The following is an 18,838-nucleotide window of genomic DNA, read 5'->3' on the forward strand; positions in this document are numbered from 1 at the left end:
ACATTTGGCAAAATTAGTGATAATGTGCCAGAAGGGTTTTGTTTATATGAAATGTCAGGAATGACTTTGAAAATGGGTTGTTTGACTTTATTACTCACTAACTAAACATTTAAAACTTCCTTCCCTTCAACATTCTTCAAACTTGATGCCATTATGTGAAACTAGGGTTTACAAGAATTAAACTGCATAGCTCAACTCTTGATAAATACCTTAGGAAATCTAACAAACTAGCATGAGATCACTACTAAAATATTTTGTAAATGCTTTGAACAGATTTCCAAATCACCTTCTACTCTACTCACTCTTTGTCAAATTTGAAATGATGAAAAATGAGCTAAAAATTCATCAAATACCCTTTAAAATCCTTGCATTTAATGTTGAGTGCTTACACAGTTGTAAGCTTAGCATCAACCAATTTTAGGCTCATTCAACATCTATTGACATTTCCATCACTCAACAACCACTATGAGCTCAGCATCAACTACCTAGTCTAATAGCTCAGAATCTTCTAACATTCCACTTGGCATACATAGGAAATATTTCATGCTCAGCAACAACATGAAAAACTTAAAAATTTATCTTGAATTCCTAACAACATCTTGCATCTTTATTCATGCTAATGTAGTCTTTTCAGTACTATCTTCTTTTTGGAGCTAATGTATGATATAGTCTTTAAGTATTGGTCCCACATACCTCTTGATTGCCTAGTTTGATGAGGTCTGATCACCTGACCCATTGGTTGAAGTGATCCCTTCTCCATTTTTTGTGTTGCAAACATCTTTTCTCTTCCATGTCTTGTTCATCTCATCTCTGATGTGTTCAACATCTGCCTTGCCTTTGCTTTTATCAAATTCACAAATTGGTGCCTTTGATTTTTTTGAGAAATACCTACTAATGTGACCAATCTTCAAACAATTGAAACATGTGGTTTGGCTCAACCACCTTTGGTAGTTACCTCTGAAGTGTATATTAATACAATTCTCAGAACATGTCCATATTTTTGACAATAATGATAGCTATATCTTGTATTATAATCCTAGTTATAAGAGTTGACATTATTCCTTACCTTCATTTTCTTTTTTGATGACCACATAAGTTTAGATCTACATTCAAAAGCTTTATGTCCATACTTTTGGCAGTTGTGGCAATGTCCTTCAAATATTTTTGTGTATATGGTCCTAGTTCTACATTCATGTGCTTGATGACTTTACTTGTTGCACTTATGAAAATGAATCATGTTCTTAGGCTTGATATTCTAATTTTTAGTCTTGCTCCTACACAAATTAGCAATATGTCCTTTCTTAACACAATTATGAAAATTAGGTTTGGAGTTCTTACCTTTGTTGATTCTTTCTTCTACACTTTTGGATGATTATCCTTCTTCGATATTTATATTTCCCAATCCTGATGTATCATTATTAGATCTTGGGGATCTCAATAATTTCTCAAAGTATTTGATGGCTTCATTTGATTTTTTGAAACTTTCAAAAAATTAATTTTCCCTCTTTAGGTCACTCTACAATTGTTCATTCTACAAGTTCAATGTAGTTATCTCAATGTCCTTGAAATAAAATTCATAGTTGGCATTCATCATTTAACTTAGAGTATCTAATTGCATGTTGGAAATCTTGGTTAGCTCTATTGACCTCTCTTTCAGTTTGTTGGCTAGAATTCTTTTGTCTTCTTCAATAACATAACGGCTTTGTCTTCCATAGCTTTCTTCTTTTGTTCAACCACTTTACATAATAGTATGGCTTGTGATTCTTGATCTAGCTTGAGATTTCTAATTTCCTTAGCTTGGACTCTATTATTTTCCATTAGATCTACAACTACTACATCAAATTCATTAGTCTCCAACTCAAAATAGCTTAGTAGTGTCTATCTCTTTGTATTGTGTGGCATTCTCCACAATAGTAATTTATTTCCTTCTCTTCAAGGATTTCTTTAGTTCCTCTCTTGCTCCATTCAGTTAATGTAGTATGAGATGTATTTCAATCTCTTGGTTCTCAATGGTCTTTCTTAACTTGTAGACTTTCATTTCAAGATCTTTCCTCAAAGCTACAAAACATCCCTTTCAAAGAACAAGGCTCTGATACCAATTTTTGGAATTACAATAGGAAAGGTAAACATCTGGGGGGGTCAATTAGTAGTTTAAACTTGGACCCATAAAATTTTCACCATACATCCATCTCATGCATTCAATGAGTAAAGTAAAACAATATGTAAAGCATATACACCTAAATCATATAAGTATTTACACACATAACACCAGATATGATTACCCAAAAACCCTCTAAGTGAGAAGGTAAAACTGGGGTGGGGATGACACCCACAAATCTTCACTACTATAGTAATAAAGTGTATCCAATGAAGAATACAATTTTTTAACCATGAAACATGATCTACCCTATGAAAGGTTTTCCTTGTTAAAGGCTTACAAAGACTATTAGGTCTCACCTTGTTAGAGCATTTCAACACCCTGTTATAAGTGTGCCTTGTTAGAGGACTTCAACTTACAACTAAGTAAGCACACTATTAAAAGATTTCATATAGCCTGTTAGGACTACTCTATTAAGATATTTGACTAAAATCACCTATTTGAATGTCTCAACATAGATTCTATAGTTGGCACTTGCTTGCTTGATAATAGATCACCTCTAAATAATGTCTTCTTTATCCTTCTCGATCAAATGTCTCAATGTTGTATCCTTTTCTCTATCCTTTGTTTTGCTCTAACTGATTTGGTAGTTCACTCTCTCTTCATAATTTCTAAGTCACCATGAATGCTCTAGTTGTGAATTCAAACTATTATCTTTACTCCTTCAACTCTCATAGATAGTTTAGGGTTTCATCCTCCTTAAGAAAACTATGGTGGCTTGGGGTTAGGTATGAATCTATGGCTAAGATTCATCCATTTTTCCACTTAGTCCTTCCTATTTTCTAATTGGTTGCATGTAATTGCATAGGGAATTCAATTATAGATTCAGCCTTATCTCCAAAATATTGAAATACAATCTTAAGTTAGCTCAAAAATGGTTTACATAGTTGTTTGTTCCATTACAAACAAATATGTCAAAACTGTGTCACTTGGCATTTAAAGTCTCTGATGCTCAGCATGCACTAATCTTTATACTATGATTGACACCTATAATTCTCAGCATCCACTATTTACTTGGGTCCTGAATCACTCGGCATGATCTATTTGCTCAGCACTTGAGTGACTCAGCACATGAGTGGCTTGACACTCACTATAATTTGGCATGGTCTAATATTTACATGTTGTGCTCAGCATGTATTACTAGTTTCGCATGAACTAAGTAAATTACTTAAGTATCTTGACACTCAATTTTAAAAACCAAGCTAGGAGAAACAAATGTTGAGTGTCAGCATTATTTGAAAGATTTTGAATTTGATAGATCTAAGCTAAGAAGTTTGTTTTCATGTGAACCATGTGAAAGATAAGATTGATGAGTTGGTGGCACAGAATACATGCTAAACCATTTTGAGGCAAAATCAAAGAGGATTGAAGGAGAAGTTTCTAGAAAGGGATGAAATTAAATAAGGGGTAGATTCATTGAATCCTACCTAATATGTCTTAACCCTAAATTGAATGATGGAGAATGAACAAAAAAATATCTTAATTCTTTATTTATAAGGATGGTTGTTCATAAGAAAATGTTGTCATGTGCAAGAACCTAAGGAATACAAGGAATCTAGGGTTTTCCTTTATTCAATGACCTAAGTGAAGAGTCTGCATTGGTAAGTTAAGTAAGAAGTATTAAGGGTATGGATGATTGAAGGGTGGACAAGCTATCAAAGCTAAAGTGTGTAAAAGCCAAGTAAAATGGAGGACTAAAATCGATATTTGTAATATGCAAATGGAGTTGTAAGTTGTTATCAGATCAAGCCTTACTATTACTCTGTAATAATTCTATCAGTCTAGGGTAAATCCTTTGGAATAAGGTTGACCTAACAGTCATTTGTAAATCTTTTAACTGGGTGACATTCCAAGTGAATGGTCTAAAGTCCTCTAACAAGGCTCATTCATAATAGGGTGATTGAAATCCTTTAACCTTGCTACATTTAACAGTGTGATTGTAACCATTAAGGGTTGGTCTTTCATAGGGCATCACTTTAGAAGAGTGAGAAAGAGTAGCATATTATTGGTAGTTTTTCACAAATTGAGTTTCTACATAAATCATTGTGTCAAGTGTGTTATTAAATCTATTATATTTTATGTTTATATTTTTGCAAATTGATTTGACAATAATCTACAAGTTTTAAGTGATTGTATAATCTTATGGATTCATACATGAAGATAAATGTTTTATGGGTTCACTAAGCTGAGAAAAAGTTTTAATAGCACATATGGACCTTGGATAATTGATTCACCCCCCTCCCCCTCTCAGCTATTCTAAAGAATTCCAACAATTACATCCAAATGTATGATGATGATCATAGATGATGTGCAAGAAAGAATGGATGAATTGGTAGGACTGGAAGCCTTTGCCATAAATGTAAAATTATAGTTGTAGGAAAAGCATCTATATGACAAGAAAGCAGTGGCAAGAAAATTTGAGCCTAAAGACTTGATCTAGGTGTGGAATGCAAGAATTGACGATAAAGGAAAGCATGAAAATTGTGATCCCATTTGACTTGGCCCATATTTGATTGATTCTACATGGGGTGGGGATTCTTATATTTTGAAGGAATTATCATGTGACATTCTTGAATATCCAATTAATGGACAATTCATGAATAAGTACTTCTATTGAAGGTACTTTTCTTTCCATGAATAGTGGTTTGCATCTGTGTATTTTCTATTTTCCTTGTATAGGTTTTTGTTACTCTATATATATTTGTTGTATTTCCTAGTTTGTGTGTTGCTCTCTTAAAAATTTATTAGTTTTATCAAGTATGTGGTTTGCTTCTGCCAGAGATTCTAAGCCCTTATATGAATTTGTTTCATTCATTATTCCTAGACAAACCCACTATTGGCCTAGTTTTTCACCTAATAGAAATTCTTAAAATTCATTACGAAAATCTAGGTATCTTATGAGCAACTAGGGTTTGTATTCTTTGTGATCAATTGTGCCCTTGAAAAACCCTCACTATTATGCCCTATTGTCTCATTTTACCCTAGGTGTTTGATTTATAATCCATACCTTTTTTAATTTGAGGTTGGAGATTTTTTTATAAAATCAATGTATCTTTTAAATACCTTATTCTAAGGTTTTCCATGATATTTTTTTAAAATTTCTTTTGTAAAGTTGTTATTTTTCCCTAGCTAGTAACTAATGTTTAAACCTAGGTCACATCATGGTTAGCCTATGTCTTGTTCCTCATTCAGTAATACTTCTAATGAGTTGCTTTTCAAACCATTGATTTCCTTCAAGATCAACGTACATCACATTCTCATAGATTGAATATGCAAAGCCTTTAAATAAAGGAAGAAAGTGATAGAATGACACCTATACGATGGTACCTAAACAAGTGTAGAAGTCAATTATTTTATGATGGCCATTGATCTCCTTCTAGATCAACGGATGTCACATCATCACAAATTAAAATTGCTTATTGTTTAAGAAGTGTGACAATGTGACATATTGATGTGTGTCTTGGTGGGGGCCATAAAGTCTTACTTCAAAAATATTCTTCTATAATATACCACCTGTCACATCCAAATTGGTTCCAAAGTTAGTCTAAATCTCTTTTTATGATTGTCAATCCAAGTAATGATCAAGGGATTTCTTATTGTCACAAGATGAAAGTTTTTAGTGTTTAAGAAGTGTGAAAATATGATAGAATGACATCCATCCTTGTGGGTCCCCAATGCATGGAGTGCAAATAAATATCCCCAATCGTTGATCAGAATGTAGATCAAGGGCTCTCGTATATTTTGTAGATTTCAAATGCAAGTAGTTTAAAAGGTACAATAATGTAAGAAAGTGACAATTATCCCTTTGGACCCTTCCTATAATCAAACAATATAAAAGCAAGCATATTCCCAGTTGTAGATCCAGACCAAGATCAACAATAGTCATATTCTCACAAAGCCAAAATGTAGGTTGTTTAACCAAAGTGAGAATGTGATGTGTTGACATGTGGAATTTGTGGGGCCAACATATGTTATGAGTTGTAAAAACCATCTTTCAACATAGTTTTCTAGGTGGCATGTATTGATTCACTATGAGTACTAGGTATAACAAGGAGTAATGATTTTCTCTCAGTTGCCAAATCTTTAGTAGATTGATGACTGTCATTTTCTCATAAAACCAAAACGTAGAATTTTATCCAAAGAGAGAATGTGATAACTCACCATGTGTCTATGTGGGCCATGCTTTACATATAGCCATGGGTTGAAATATTGATTGTCTATTGCTTAAAGATCAATAATCATTGCATTCTCACAAGATGAAGAAGAAAGGTTGTTAACCGAAGTAAGAATGCAAGGATGTGATGTGTGTCTCAATGGGCCCAACTTTGAAAAGGGATCTAATAACAATGAGGATTTTTCCTAATCATAAGATTTATAAAGATCGACAATGGTCATATTCTCACATATTAAAAGTGCTCAAGATTCAGTCAAATTGAGAATACAATAAAATGACATGTGTCCAACTTGATAAAAGGTGAAACAACTTTTAAGTTTGAATCATGGTCGTTAAATTGTGTCCAAATCAATGGTCAGTTTTCAAATCCATGGCGTAAATTATAGAATTTGACTGTTGGAACATTAATGGTGTATCAAAGTGAATTCATGTGAAGGAAATATGCATTAAATCTACAATTCATTCCATAACTAGTTACAAAGCAAAAGAGACCTAAAGCACAAAGAACCATAGCCTAGAGTTTGAATTTCCTACATAGTGAATTGTTGTGAATATTTTGTTTTGCTAAAGTAAGAAATTTGTGGGTAAGTGCCTTAAACCGCTATTGTCTAAAGAATTTCCTAAGTCAATCTTATTTAATTGATAAAAATGCCTCTACAAAGGGATTTTTCCATAAAATTAGATTACCAACATAGGAATGTACATGATTATTTCTTGGAACAATTGCCCCTCTCAACTAATGTAGGAGCTAAAGGAAAAAGAGATGGTTCCTAAGAACCCTATATTATTAATAAGTAAAGGTTTTTATAATAAGGAAAAAATTTGAGGGATGCTGAAACAACAATGGTTGGACTAGAATTATTCAGAAAATGGTTTTCTTAGAGGAAAAAAGATACCTCATTGAGCGATGTCTAGGAGTTTAACGTTGGAAAATTAGTTTTCGCTGGTGTCTTTTTTGATGATAATTTTTTGACCATGTTGGCAAAGAGGTACAATCATGTGTTGAGGTATTTCAAGAACCATGTAGTAGATAACCTCTTTAGGGTGACTACTAAAGTGATTAAGGAAATTTTTATCCTAATCCCTAATCATGCATTAGATGAGCATATCAATTTTGATGATTTACAAACACGATACGATGCTCGGAGGGTGTATCTTTGGGGAGAGCCACTACAAGAGAATTTTATATGGCATCTTCCACAAGTCATATATGATACCCTTGAGCCCTTATTGAAGAAATATTTCAACCTAAGGGCACAGGCCCTTTATATGTCATTGTGCAAAGTTTTTGGTTTGGATGAATAGGATAGCATCTCGAGGCATCTTGCTTTTATGATTTCTTAGATCTTGCAATACGAGATGAGCTCTATTTTTTATCATGCATATTATTGGCAAAGGTGATACATAATAGATTCATTGGAATCAATAAGGTTTATGTGGAAAACCCCTCTTTCTGGTATTCTTTATTGATGTAAATGTACTTGTACAAAGGAGCTTTTGTCTTTTCAAAAGACATGAAATCAGAGCTAGAGAAATATTGGGGAAAATTACTAGTTTAGTAATGGAGTATTGATATGACAAGGGAAGTCAAAAATGTTATTTTTGTGCATTTTGATAGATATTTTGTCTCTAAAACAAGGATTTTGTTGACTAGAGATAACCCCACGATACTCCAGCTCTTATTATAGTTGATTGGGCCCAAGGATCATTCCAAGGGTTTGAAAGTAAGTCATAAATGTGGAGATATTATCCCTTACTCATTGAAATTCTAGTCATATTTTTTATTAGTGACATACACTTATTCAGATTGTAAGTTCATATCGAGCATATTGTATAGTTAATAGTGTTAAACAAGCATTTTAGTTATTACTGAGTTCTACAGTTGCTACCAAGTCCTTTGGACAAATTTTAGTTTGCACTGAGTAGTTACCACTATGGTGATGATCAATGGTGTAAATCGAGCATCTCAGTGCATGCCAAGTTTACTATTTGCAAGCTGAGTTGTGCAGTGCTTACCAAGTTCGTAGTTGATGTGATGTGAGTCTAGTGTTAACCAAGCTACTTAGTGTTAACCAAGTGACTCAATTTATACCAAGCTCAAGGTGATAGCATTAACTGAGCTAATCAATGTGAATCAAGTGATTTAGTTTATATGTCAAGTTCCATAGTATTACAAAGTCACCAATGCAAACCAAGTTCAAGACTAGTATGGACCAAGCTTCTATGTCTACTGAGTGCATGATGATGTCAAGAATTGACAATGGATGTCAAGTATTAGAACTTCACCAAGTTAGTCTTCTAAACCCAAGTTTCTACACTTTAGTTGACTTTGTAATATTTGTGTAAAACTTGTATTGTGGCCAAATTTGTAATTGTGTAATTGGATTCGTATATATGTAATGTATTGTATCACATCAAAATAATTGAATAGAAGTAATGTAATCAAAGAAGAGAGTACAAGAGTAAATTACAAAGGCTATAGCAATATAAGGAGCAACAAATATTTATCTATCATAGCAAAGTGATTTGTAGACTCAGAGAAATCTCATTTAGAAAACCTAGTTGCAGATTAGAGATTAGCTACTGCTTCATCCTAACAGGTGGATAAGTCAAATCCTTTAATAAGGTAGACCTAACGGTCTTACATAAATCTATTTACCAAGTGCATACTTCATTGTATGTTTATAAATCCTTTTACAAGGTGGAACTAGCAGTCCTTATTGCTCCTAATAGGGTAGATCATTAGAAGTGATCATTGTAAGCCTTAACAGGCCAACTTTATACTGTAGTACTAACTAAAGCTTGTGGGTATCATCCTAATGCAGAGCATGTAGCAAAAGCACAAAATACTCTTCCAAACTCCAAACAGCACCTTAACTTTCCTTCAAGGTTACTAATGATCCAAATGGGCTTTCAACATAGGTAGACTCTACCCTGCAAGTGGACTCACTCTACAAGCCTAGCCCTCAAACCTAGGGTACTCAAACAACTTAGATCAATCCTAACTCTTATGGATTCCCTATCACCAATAGGCCTAAAATGGAAAATTATTCTTAGATTGGGTTAGGACTCAACTTCTCTGATAGAAATGGTTTATATGGACCTAATTCAATAACAAAACTCCAACTTTGAAGTTCTTCTAATACTCAACAATTGATTTGCAACATAGTTACCAGCATTCCTACTAGGGCTAATCCTAGTTTTCACAGTCAAACTTCCAAACCTTACAAAGGACCACCCAATATTTTCACTCCTTTATACACCATTCAACCACTACTACAAGATTCCAAAATATCAATCTCAAACTCTGTTCCAGCACCAACTTATGCCCACTTTGTGTCACAGTCCTAATTGGCCAGAAGGTTGGGTTACAAGGAAAACATGAGAAAATGGATTCATAGACCTAATTATACCTTTTGGATCTCTTCTTCACACTAAATTCATCTTTCTACACCCTTCACCTGGGTCAAATCAATCGGTTTGGAAGCCTGGTCCTTCTTTTTCCTTCAAAACTAGACTAGACATAAGACTATGTTCAGTCTAGGGCTTGCTGGTAAAAATAGGTGCCCTACTCCTATAGCCCTAAATATCTACCATCTCAAATAACACTCTCCTAAATTGTATTCCACAAAGTGGCATTGAAATATAATAGTGGATTTGCAAGTTAGGAGGCCAACTTGCTGAAACCCTCAGATTTAGGGTAAATCTAAGTAACCTTCACAAAAATTGCTATAAATTTTGTTCTATATAAGATAAAGACTTAAAAAAAATTAAAATAGAACACTAACTCAATCCTCTATCCAACCATATGAAACTTTTACCACTAAAAATCTGTGTAGGCTGTAAAAAATTTAAATAATAAAGAAAAAGGTAGAAATTTTGAAGTTTTATTTACTCTATGTTGTTCACCCGTCCATACAATGACTTTCTCCACTTGTGAAGACCTTAAATAAATGTCTAAAAATTGTTACAAATACTATTTGAAATGTTTGGAGGGATATACAACTCCTTTTCAGTTTGACAACCTATATTGCAAAAATTGTTGTTTAGCAACTTTTTGCATTTTGCAACTTTTCTTACAGTTTTGCAATTTTTTTTCTTTTTGACAATTTTTAACTCAGTTGCCCCCCAATGCTTTTAAAACATTTCAAATGACTACCTAAATTCTTGAAACCTCCTAAGGACCTAAAAATCCCTTATTCCCACCTAATTAACCTAGATTGACCAAAAATGACCTTTGGTTCAAATGACATCCTCGCTTATAATGGCACCAAGGATTCATTTGACCTTACATGTGGTCATGACTTTGAAAGTCCCTCAAAATTAAATTACTAAACCTATACCTATGAAAATTTGTCTTGGTGCCCTGCACCATGCTCCTCTAGGAAAAAAACTCAAGTCAAGTTGGCAAATACTCAACTTTAAGTCCCATTTTGTTGAGATCTTTTTCAGTCACCCAAGTTGCATCTTCTATAGGCTTGTGTTTCCACTTTATGAGGTAATAATAATAGGTCTTCCTCCTAGTTTCCTTCATTATCTTGGTATCCAAGAGACTCTCCACTTCTTCTAGTGACTTCTTAGCTAGTCCTACAGGCACCTTTGCTTCATGGATTGCACCTGCATCACAAACAATAGATCCCTTATAGGGATAGAGGTTAGAGACATTAAAAACATTTGATAAGCCAATATCAAGGGGCAGTTCCACTCTATAGGTGTTTGTCCCACATTTTTTCAAAATTTTGAATGGTGCTATTTTCCTATTTTCCTCATCATTAATTTGGTGTCTTTTCCTTTAGGTAGCCTCTCTACTTTTAAGTGAACCATCACCATGTCTCCCACCTTGTATTGAAGATCTCTCCTTGTTCTATCTGCCCTCTCCTTATACTTTTATTATTCTTTTGCAATATGCTCTTAACCTCTTGATGAATCTCCTTCATGACTTTAGCAAAGTCCTCTACTTATGCACTCTTCCTTTCCAAGGTGTTGATGTCCCTTAACTCCATCACTCCTCTAGGATGAGTCCCATAAACAATCTAAAAGGGACTATGAGCAGTACTTCTATTTACTGAGTCATTATAGGAAAATTTTGCCTATGTTAAGACCGAATCCCATGTGACTCCATGGTCCTTTGTTAAACACCTCAATAGGTTTCCTAAGGACCTATTTATGACCTCTGTTTGGCCATCTGATTGTGGATGATATGTAGAAGAGTAAGACAAGGTAGTTCCCATCCTTTTCCATAGGGTTCTCGGAAAATGTCCTAAAAATTGTGGGTCTCTATCAGACACTATAGACAAAGGTAGTCCATGCAGCCTTACAATCTCTTTGAAGAATAACCCTACAATATGGGAAGCATCATGACTTGATTTGCAAGGAAGGAAATGGGCCATTTTGGAAAACCTATCCACCACAACATAAATACTATCATAGCCTTGTCTAGTTCTTGGAAGCCCAAGTACAAAATCCATATAATGAAATCCCAAGGTTTTCTAGGAATAGGTAGGGGTGTGTATAGGCCTGCATTTGATGTTGTTCCCTTGGTTGTTTGGCACACCATGCATCTCTCTAAAAACCTTCTTACATCTACCTACGTTTTAGGCCAAAAATAGAATCTCTTGACCAACTCCAATGTCTTATCCAAGCCAAAGTTCCCTCCTAGTCCTCCACAATGCTTCTCTTTTATTATATTCTCCCTCATCGATCCTCTAGGGATACATAGTTGGCTGCCTTTGAAGAGAAGTCCTTCCTACAAGATAAAATCTGCAAACTTAGTGTAATATTTATTATTCATCTCTTTACATACATGGTATGCTTCAGAAAAATCTTCATCTCCTTCATACATCCCTTTCATGGAATGAATTCCTACACTTTCCAACCTAACTTCTTGGATGGTCAAATTCCTCCTGCTAAGGGCATCTGCTACTTTTTTAGCAACCTCTTTTTTGTGTTTTATGGTGAATTTGTATGCTTGGATGTACTCCATCCATTTTACATGCCTATGGTTCAATTTCTCTTGCCTATTCAAAAAGCTCAAAGCATGATTTTTAGTATAAACCACAAATTCCTTGGGTAAAAAATAATGCCTCCATCTTCTTAATGATTGAACCATTGCATACAATTCCAAATCATATGTATAATATCTTTTCTTTGCTTCATTTGACTTTTCACTAAAGAAGGCTATTGGTTTACCTTCTTGACATAGGACTCCTCCTATGGCCCTATTACTTGCATCACACTCAATGGTAAATACCTTCTTAAAATTAGGTAGAGCAAGGATGGATGCCTCTGCAACCTTCTTCTTCAAGTACTCAAAGGACTAATCAGCAGCCTTATTCCATACAAATTGACATTTCTTTCCACCCTTGATTGTATCAATCATAGGGGCAAACACATCACTGAAACCTTTAATAAATTTCCTAAAAAAGCTTGCCAAACCATGAAAGCTCTTTATGTCACTTGCATTCCTTGGTGTAAGCCAGTTGAGAATTGCTTCCACCTTTTTTGGATCCATCTTGAGGTTACCCTTGGATATGACAAAACCTAGGAACACCAACTCTTCTTTCATGAAGACACATTTATCCAAGTTTAACTTCAATTCCTTCTCCCTAAGTTTCTTCAAAACCAATTCCAAGTGTGTTAGATGTTCCTCTTTAGATTTACTAAAAGTCAATATGTCATCAAGACAAACAACAACAAAATGATTGATAAAAGGTTCCAAAACTTCATTCATGAGTCTCATGAATGTGCTAGGGGCATTAGAAAGGCCAAAGGGAATCACCATCCATTCATAGAGTCCCTCATTAGTTTTGAAGGAAGTTTTCCATTCATCTCCTTCCCTTATTCTAATTTAGTGGTACCTATAATCACCTAAAAATGGTCATCTAGACTATTAGCCCCCTTCTCAGCATTTTGGCTAATTTAATTTAATCACTTACCTAGGCCAAATTGTTAATAATCAATTTATTTGATTATAACCTATAGTTTGACTATGCTATCCTAAGTTCATTATTTGATTAAAAGAACATGTCCCCTTTTAATTAAATAAAACACCCCATTCTTCTAACCCACTTAAAGTGCACACATAAAGTACTTCTTCTATTTTACAATTAAAAGAAAAGGCTTGTGAGGCTTTTGTCTTATGTGACAAGTCAACTTATATTCTATTGATTGACTTGTGTGTACACATGGATCACTCCTATTTTCGAATTCAACCGTTGATCATCCACCATCTTCATCTTGATCTCCACCGTCCGTACATCTTTAAAAGGGAGAAAGCTTTCCCCCTCAAAGGATCCATCCTCATTTTGAATATTCTTATGCTACAAGTTTTCTAACAGGTTTCTTTGGAGCTTTGTGGAGAACTTCTATTTCTTGTCTACATTCTCTCATACCATAGCATTTTAGCTTAGATTCATGTTGCATGTTAGTTTAGCTTCTATTTTGCAATAATCTATTTCACATAGCTTAATATTTGGATTGCAACACTCTCATCCATGCTTAGAATAGTTTCACTTTTCATATTTATTCTAGTTTAATCTTTAGTTGCATTGCATTCTTGAGGAACTCCTTGGGACATTTGCATTCTTGCATCTTGTCTTTGAAACCTCTCATTGCATGGTTTACTAGCAAGAAGAGTATCTCTAAGGCTCATCTGAGAGCCTTCTTATTCTTGAAATATACTCTCTTCCACTCTGTGGATAGGTAGCTCTAATCCGGCATCCAAGCATTTCAAACTCATGGAATCGTTTGGATAGAAGGGTTTAGAGTGGGACACTTTCGAGTGTACATTTTTGGCGCCCACCATGGGGCTTGAATCAAGTTTCTAGCTCCATTTTCTTTCATTTCTTATCTCTAGTTCTTTACAGCAGCATATTGGATCTAATCAAGTGCTTTTTTAGAATTATCACTTTGGTTTTAAGGCCAACCCATAAGTAGATTGGTTTTAAGGCCAAAAATCTAGTTGATTTAAAGATTTAATCATATATTTTAAACCACTTGGAGTTTGGTTCTGAAATGTTTTTACAAGTTTGGTATGTGTTCAAAATGTCCCAGTCCAATTTTCAAAGCATTTTGATGTGATTTGCGAGAGTTATGATTTTTTCTTTATTTTTCATAAAAAGCCATTTTTGATCGCAAATCAGTGCATTTTTTGGAAAAACTTACATTTTCAAAAAAAAAATGAATTCTAAGAGGGGTATTATCTTCGTATATTGACTTTTGAGGTCATATTAGGGATCAAAAATCCGATTTGATAAATCTGGCCTATTTTGACAAAATCAGTCTCTAGGGTGCAAATGAAGAGATTCTTTTGAATTTCTTTCATTTTTAGAAAGCTCTCTAATTTTTAGTAGGGGTCTCTTCTTTTCATTTCTATTTTTAGATCTAAAATCATAGCAAACAAGTCTAATCTTGATGACTAGGTCAAAAGCAAAGAGTAAAAATGAGAGCATTTGTGATTAGTTTGCACTTTCTTTGCATACACTTGATTGGAAGATAACTTGGATATTTGAAGCAACTAACCACTTTTTATTGCATTATTTTATGTTATTTCACACTAACTTATGGTGCTAACAAGTTGTGATTGCAGGTTGCCATCCTTGTGAAAAAAAATTGAAACATTGCATAAAAAGAACGCATGCCAAAGCTTCAAATGCACAAGGGCTACTAATGATTGTTTGCAAGGTTGCCCAATGCATAAAAACCCAATTTTTCTTGTTCTTTAATTTTACATGTGCAGCATATACTAGTTGTTTATTTTTAGGCACATTAAAACTTAAAATTTTGATCTTTTGGTGATAGGAGAGTATGCTCTTCACCCTTGTGGTGAATCAGAAATCTTGACTTACCATTTGGTTTCAAGAGTAAGAGGCAATTGAATCTTCCTGGTGTGTTTGGAAGAAAATGATTAGAATAGGAGAGTATGCTCTTCACCCTTGTCGTGAATCAAAAATCTTGACTTTCAAAAGTTGATCCACTCTTTGTGTAGTTAGAATCCTTTAGAGGGTCTGCTCTTGGACAACCTGAGAGGAATGACCCAAGTGGGGACAAGCAGATTACCCAGCTCTTCCAACCCACTATAAACTCAAGGCTATCAAGGACACAAAACCTTGGTAGACATAGTGTTTTTCTTTGCCTAGTGTGATCGCTTATGGGATTTTGACCATAGGGAGATCACTAGGCAAGAATGCTTAAGGTACTCTTGTGGTTGCGAGATCAGTTACTCATCGTAAGGTGAGGTGTCTCGTAATTGGGAGCAAGAGGAACACTATGAACAGAAGCCCTATCTAAACACCCTAAGTTATTAAGTACCTTTTTTAGCTGCTCAACTTCTTGGTGCAAGGATCGATCCTAGTGGACTACCCGGATCACCCCAAGATTTTACACTCACCATCTGTGTTCCCTTAGTTGTGCTTATGGCACTTCTATGAAAAAGCCAATATCTCTTGTGGGAAACCACTTGGTGTGAGGTGAAGGAGCATCAAGTGTGGGCCAAGTTTTTGAGTAATGAACCATATCCTTTAGGTAGATATTGCTTGATGTGTTCTCAAATGTGGTATACCAGTGAAAATCTTTTGAACATACACATGATGATAATTCTAGGAAATTCTTTTGAGACGTCACATATGCTTGTATCATGCAAGGTTGCTTTGTCCCGTGCTTGATTGTTTGAAGAATACTCCATGTGTCACTATCTTGCTTAGAAAGAAATTGTTTTTGAACATCAAACTTGCTATGCTATCAATTATTGTCAAACTTTGTCAACCAAGTCAAAGCATCAAGTACAAACATTTTCTTATGTTGCTTGCTAAGAGAAGTCTCATCATTTGACTTTTCTTTTATATGTCTCTAGTGCTTGAACATGCTTAAAGTGACTCTTTGGTCTTAGTGCTTGTGGTCTTCCTATCTTCATGGTCTATGTTTGCTTGCTAGTTATCTTTTTTCTAAAATGGTTACCTTGATTTCTTGACAACACTCTTGGGTTGGGAAATTTGTTCACTTGTCACCTCGCTTGCTCTATCTATTTGGCTATTTGGGTATCTTGCCTAGCTATTGACTTGAGTCATTCATGTCGTAAGTTTCTTGGACATATTTTTTGACAAGTCACTTTCATCTCTCTCTACTATCTTGGCAAGTAAATAATCTACCTCTCTAGTTTGGACATCAAGTTATCTTGTGTCACCTTATTAGCTTCCTCTAGTCTCCTTCATGCTTGATTATCTATCTATCACTATGTAATTCAAAGCTTGTGCTACCAAACCTCAACCAAATCTAGATGATCATGATATCCTCCATGTCACTAAATAGTTTCAAGATCTATATGCACAATATAAAGAACTAGAAGAGACAAATGATCTTTCTTACCTTCATCTCTCTAAGCGCATGATAGAAATGAAGTCTAAACTTGAGAAAAGGTTAGAGGAGAAGATTGCATCATTACATGAATCTTCCTTAAGGTCTTTACATGCATGTGAGTCACCTTCTTTGAGGTCATCCTCTTCTTCTAGGTCTACATGCTCTAATTCAAGACATCAAATGTCTTCATCTTCTAGATCTAAAGACCTCTTTAGAGGACAAGCAAGTGATACCTACTTTGAGCCTATTCCAAAATTTCATGATGGACCTATCTTTGACCAAGATAATTATGAAGACATGAATGAATTCTATTCACTTGAGAAACAACAAGAAGATCCTAGACATACTTCTAATAGAACTTTTGCTCCCTTGGAAGATTCTTATGATGACACTTTGCAAAAACTTCTTAGCATAAGATCATCATGTTACCAAAGTCTAGCTCATATGGAAACCCATTCTTGGATATCTTTTGTGCTTATCATCAACATAATGAGCATAGTACTTCAGATTGCATTGACCTAAAACATAAAATCCAAGATCTTATTGATAATGAAATTATTAATACCTCTAATGATTCATGCAATGAGGATACTTTTCTTGAGCAAGATTACATTAATGAACCTATGTCTAGTAGCAGCTCTATTACATCTTCCACTTCTTCCAACACTCATGAATCTCCCAACACTTCAAATATTTCCAACATGCCTCCATCAACTAAAGAGCCTAATGCTTTCCACATTGACTATGTGTATACTCAAGGGCTATCTCGAAAAGAAACTCAAGCTAACCTTCACTTGGTTGCAAACCTTTTCCATGCTACTAATCCTAAACATCCTCAACCTTCATGCACTACTATGCATAATCCAATCACTACTCCATTCACTCTTCATTCTCCCTTGTCCTTAGAAGTGGCTCCATGTCAAGAGGACTCTCAAAAAGAAAAAGCTATAAATGTCAAGAAAGATCAAGATCAAGCACCCTTTCATCTCTTTCAAGATTTTTCCCCTCCATATCCTATATCTTGTCCACCTCCTAAGTATGATGAAGATACCACTTCCATTATCTCCCTTGAGCTTACTGAAAATTATGAGAAAAGTTCTCTTCATATGCTATCCAAAGCTACTTTTCAAGATCAAAGCATCCCCTCATGTTCTACTTCTCCACATCCACTTCAAAATTGTGCTTAAGCTTCAAGTGCTACTATTAAAAATGTTGTTCCTATCAAAGGTACTCATGAGTCTATTGATGGCTTTGACCATGTTGCTCACTCTAAAGATGTTGATATCCCTTTTCACTATCCATTTGCATCTCCTAAGTCTATCCTTGGTCCTTATCCATCAAAGCTAAAGCCTTCAAACCTTCCATCTATATTGGGACCTTATGTTCCTTCATCTCCTACACTTTCCACTCCTAGCTCTCCCATCATACCTCAAGATCAACAAAGACACTCATCCTTGATGACTTTTCACCCATCTATCCATCTAAACTAGTCATATCAGCCTTATTCATCCACAAATCCCAATTCCTTTGGAAGTGAGAACAAACATAAGAATCCATTGAAAAATGAAGATCACTATGTCCCATCTAATAGACATGTGAATGCTAAGAAGGAAAATGCACAAAAGAGACTACAAAGGTCCACTATTAAGAGAGCTAAATCAAAGAAAATGTGGGTTCCTAAACTCATTATTGAAGAAATGTTTTTTGAAGTATCCAAAAGAAAATCTAAAGTTATATGGATTCCCAAGTCTCTTTTAGAAGACTTGAATATTGAAAATACTTCAAAGTTGACATTCAAGCTTCCAAATGCTTCCATTCCATCTTCTTCCAAAAATCTTTCTAAAAATATTCCAAAGCCTTCCACTCCACTTTTTTCCAAATCTCTTCTACCACCTCATACATCTAAATCTCAAGCTATTTCATCCATGATTACTCCATCATTCCAATACCCTTCAAGGTGTGTGTTAATGTTGATCTTGTACAATATTTCAACTACCCTCATGAAATCCTCTAAAGCTTACACTAACTTTCTATAAATGAACTATTATCCTCCATATATTCTTCCTACTACCATTTCTCTTTCATCACCCTATCAACATCTTTGAGCATAGCTTTCTATGGTCTTTTCTTATCATGACTTATCTTTCCTGTAG

Source organism: Cupressus sempervirens, chromosome 9 (assembly GCF_028749045.1).
Source record: "Cupressus sempervirens isolate cs-2001-9-10 chromosome 9, ASM2874904v1, whole genome shotgun sequence".
Classification (NCBI taxonomy): Eukaryota; Viridiplantae; Streptophyta; class Pinopsida; order Cupressales; family Cupressaceae; genus Cupressus; species Cupressus sempervirens.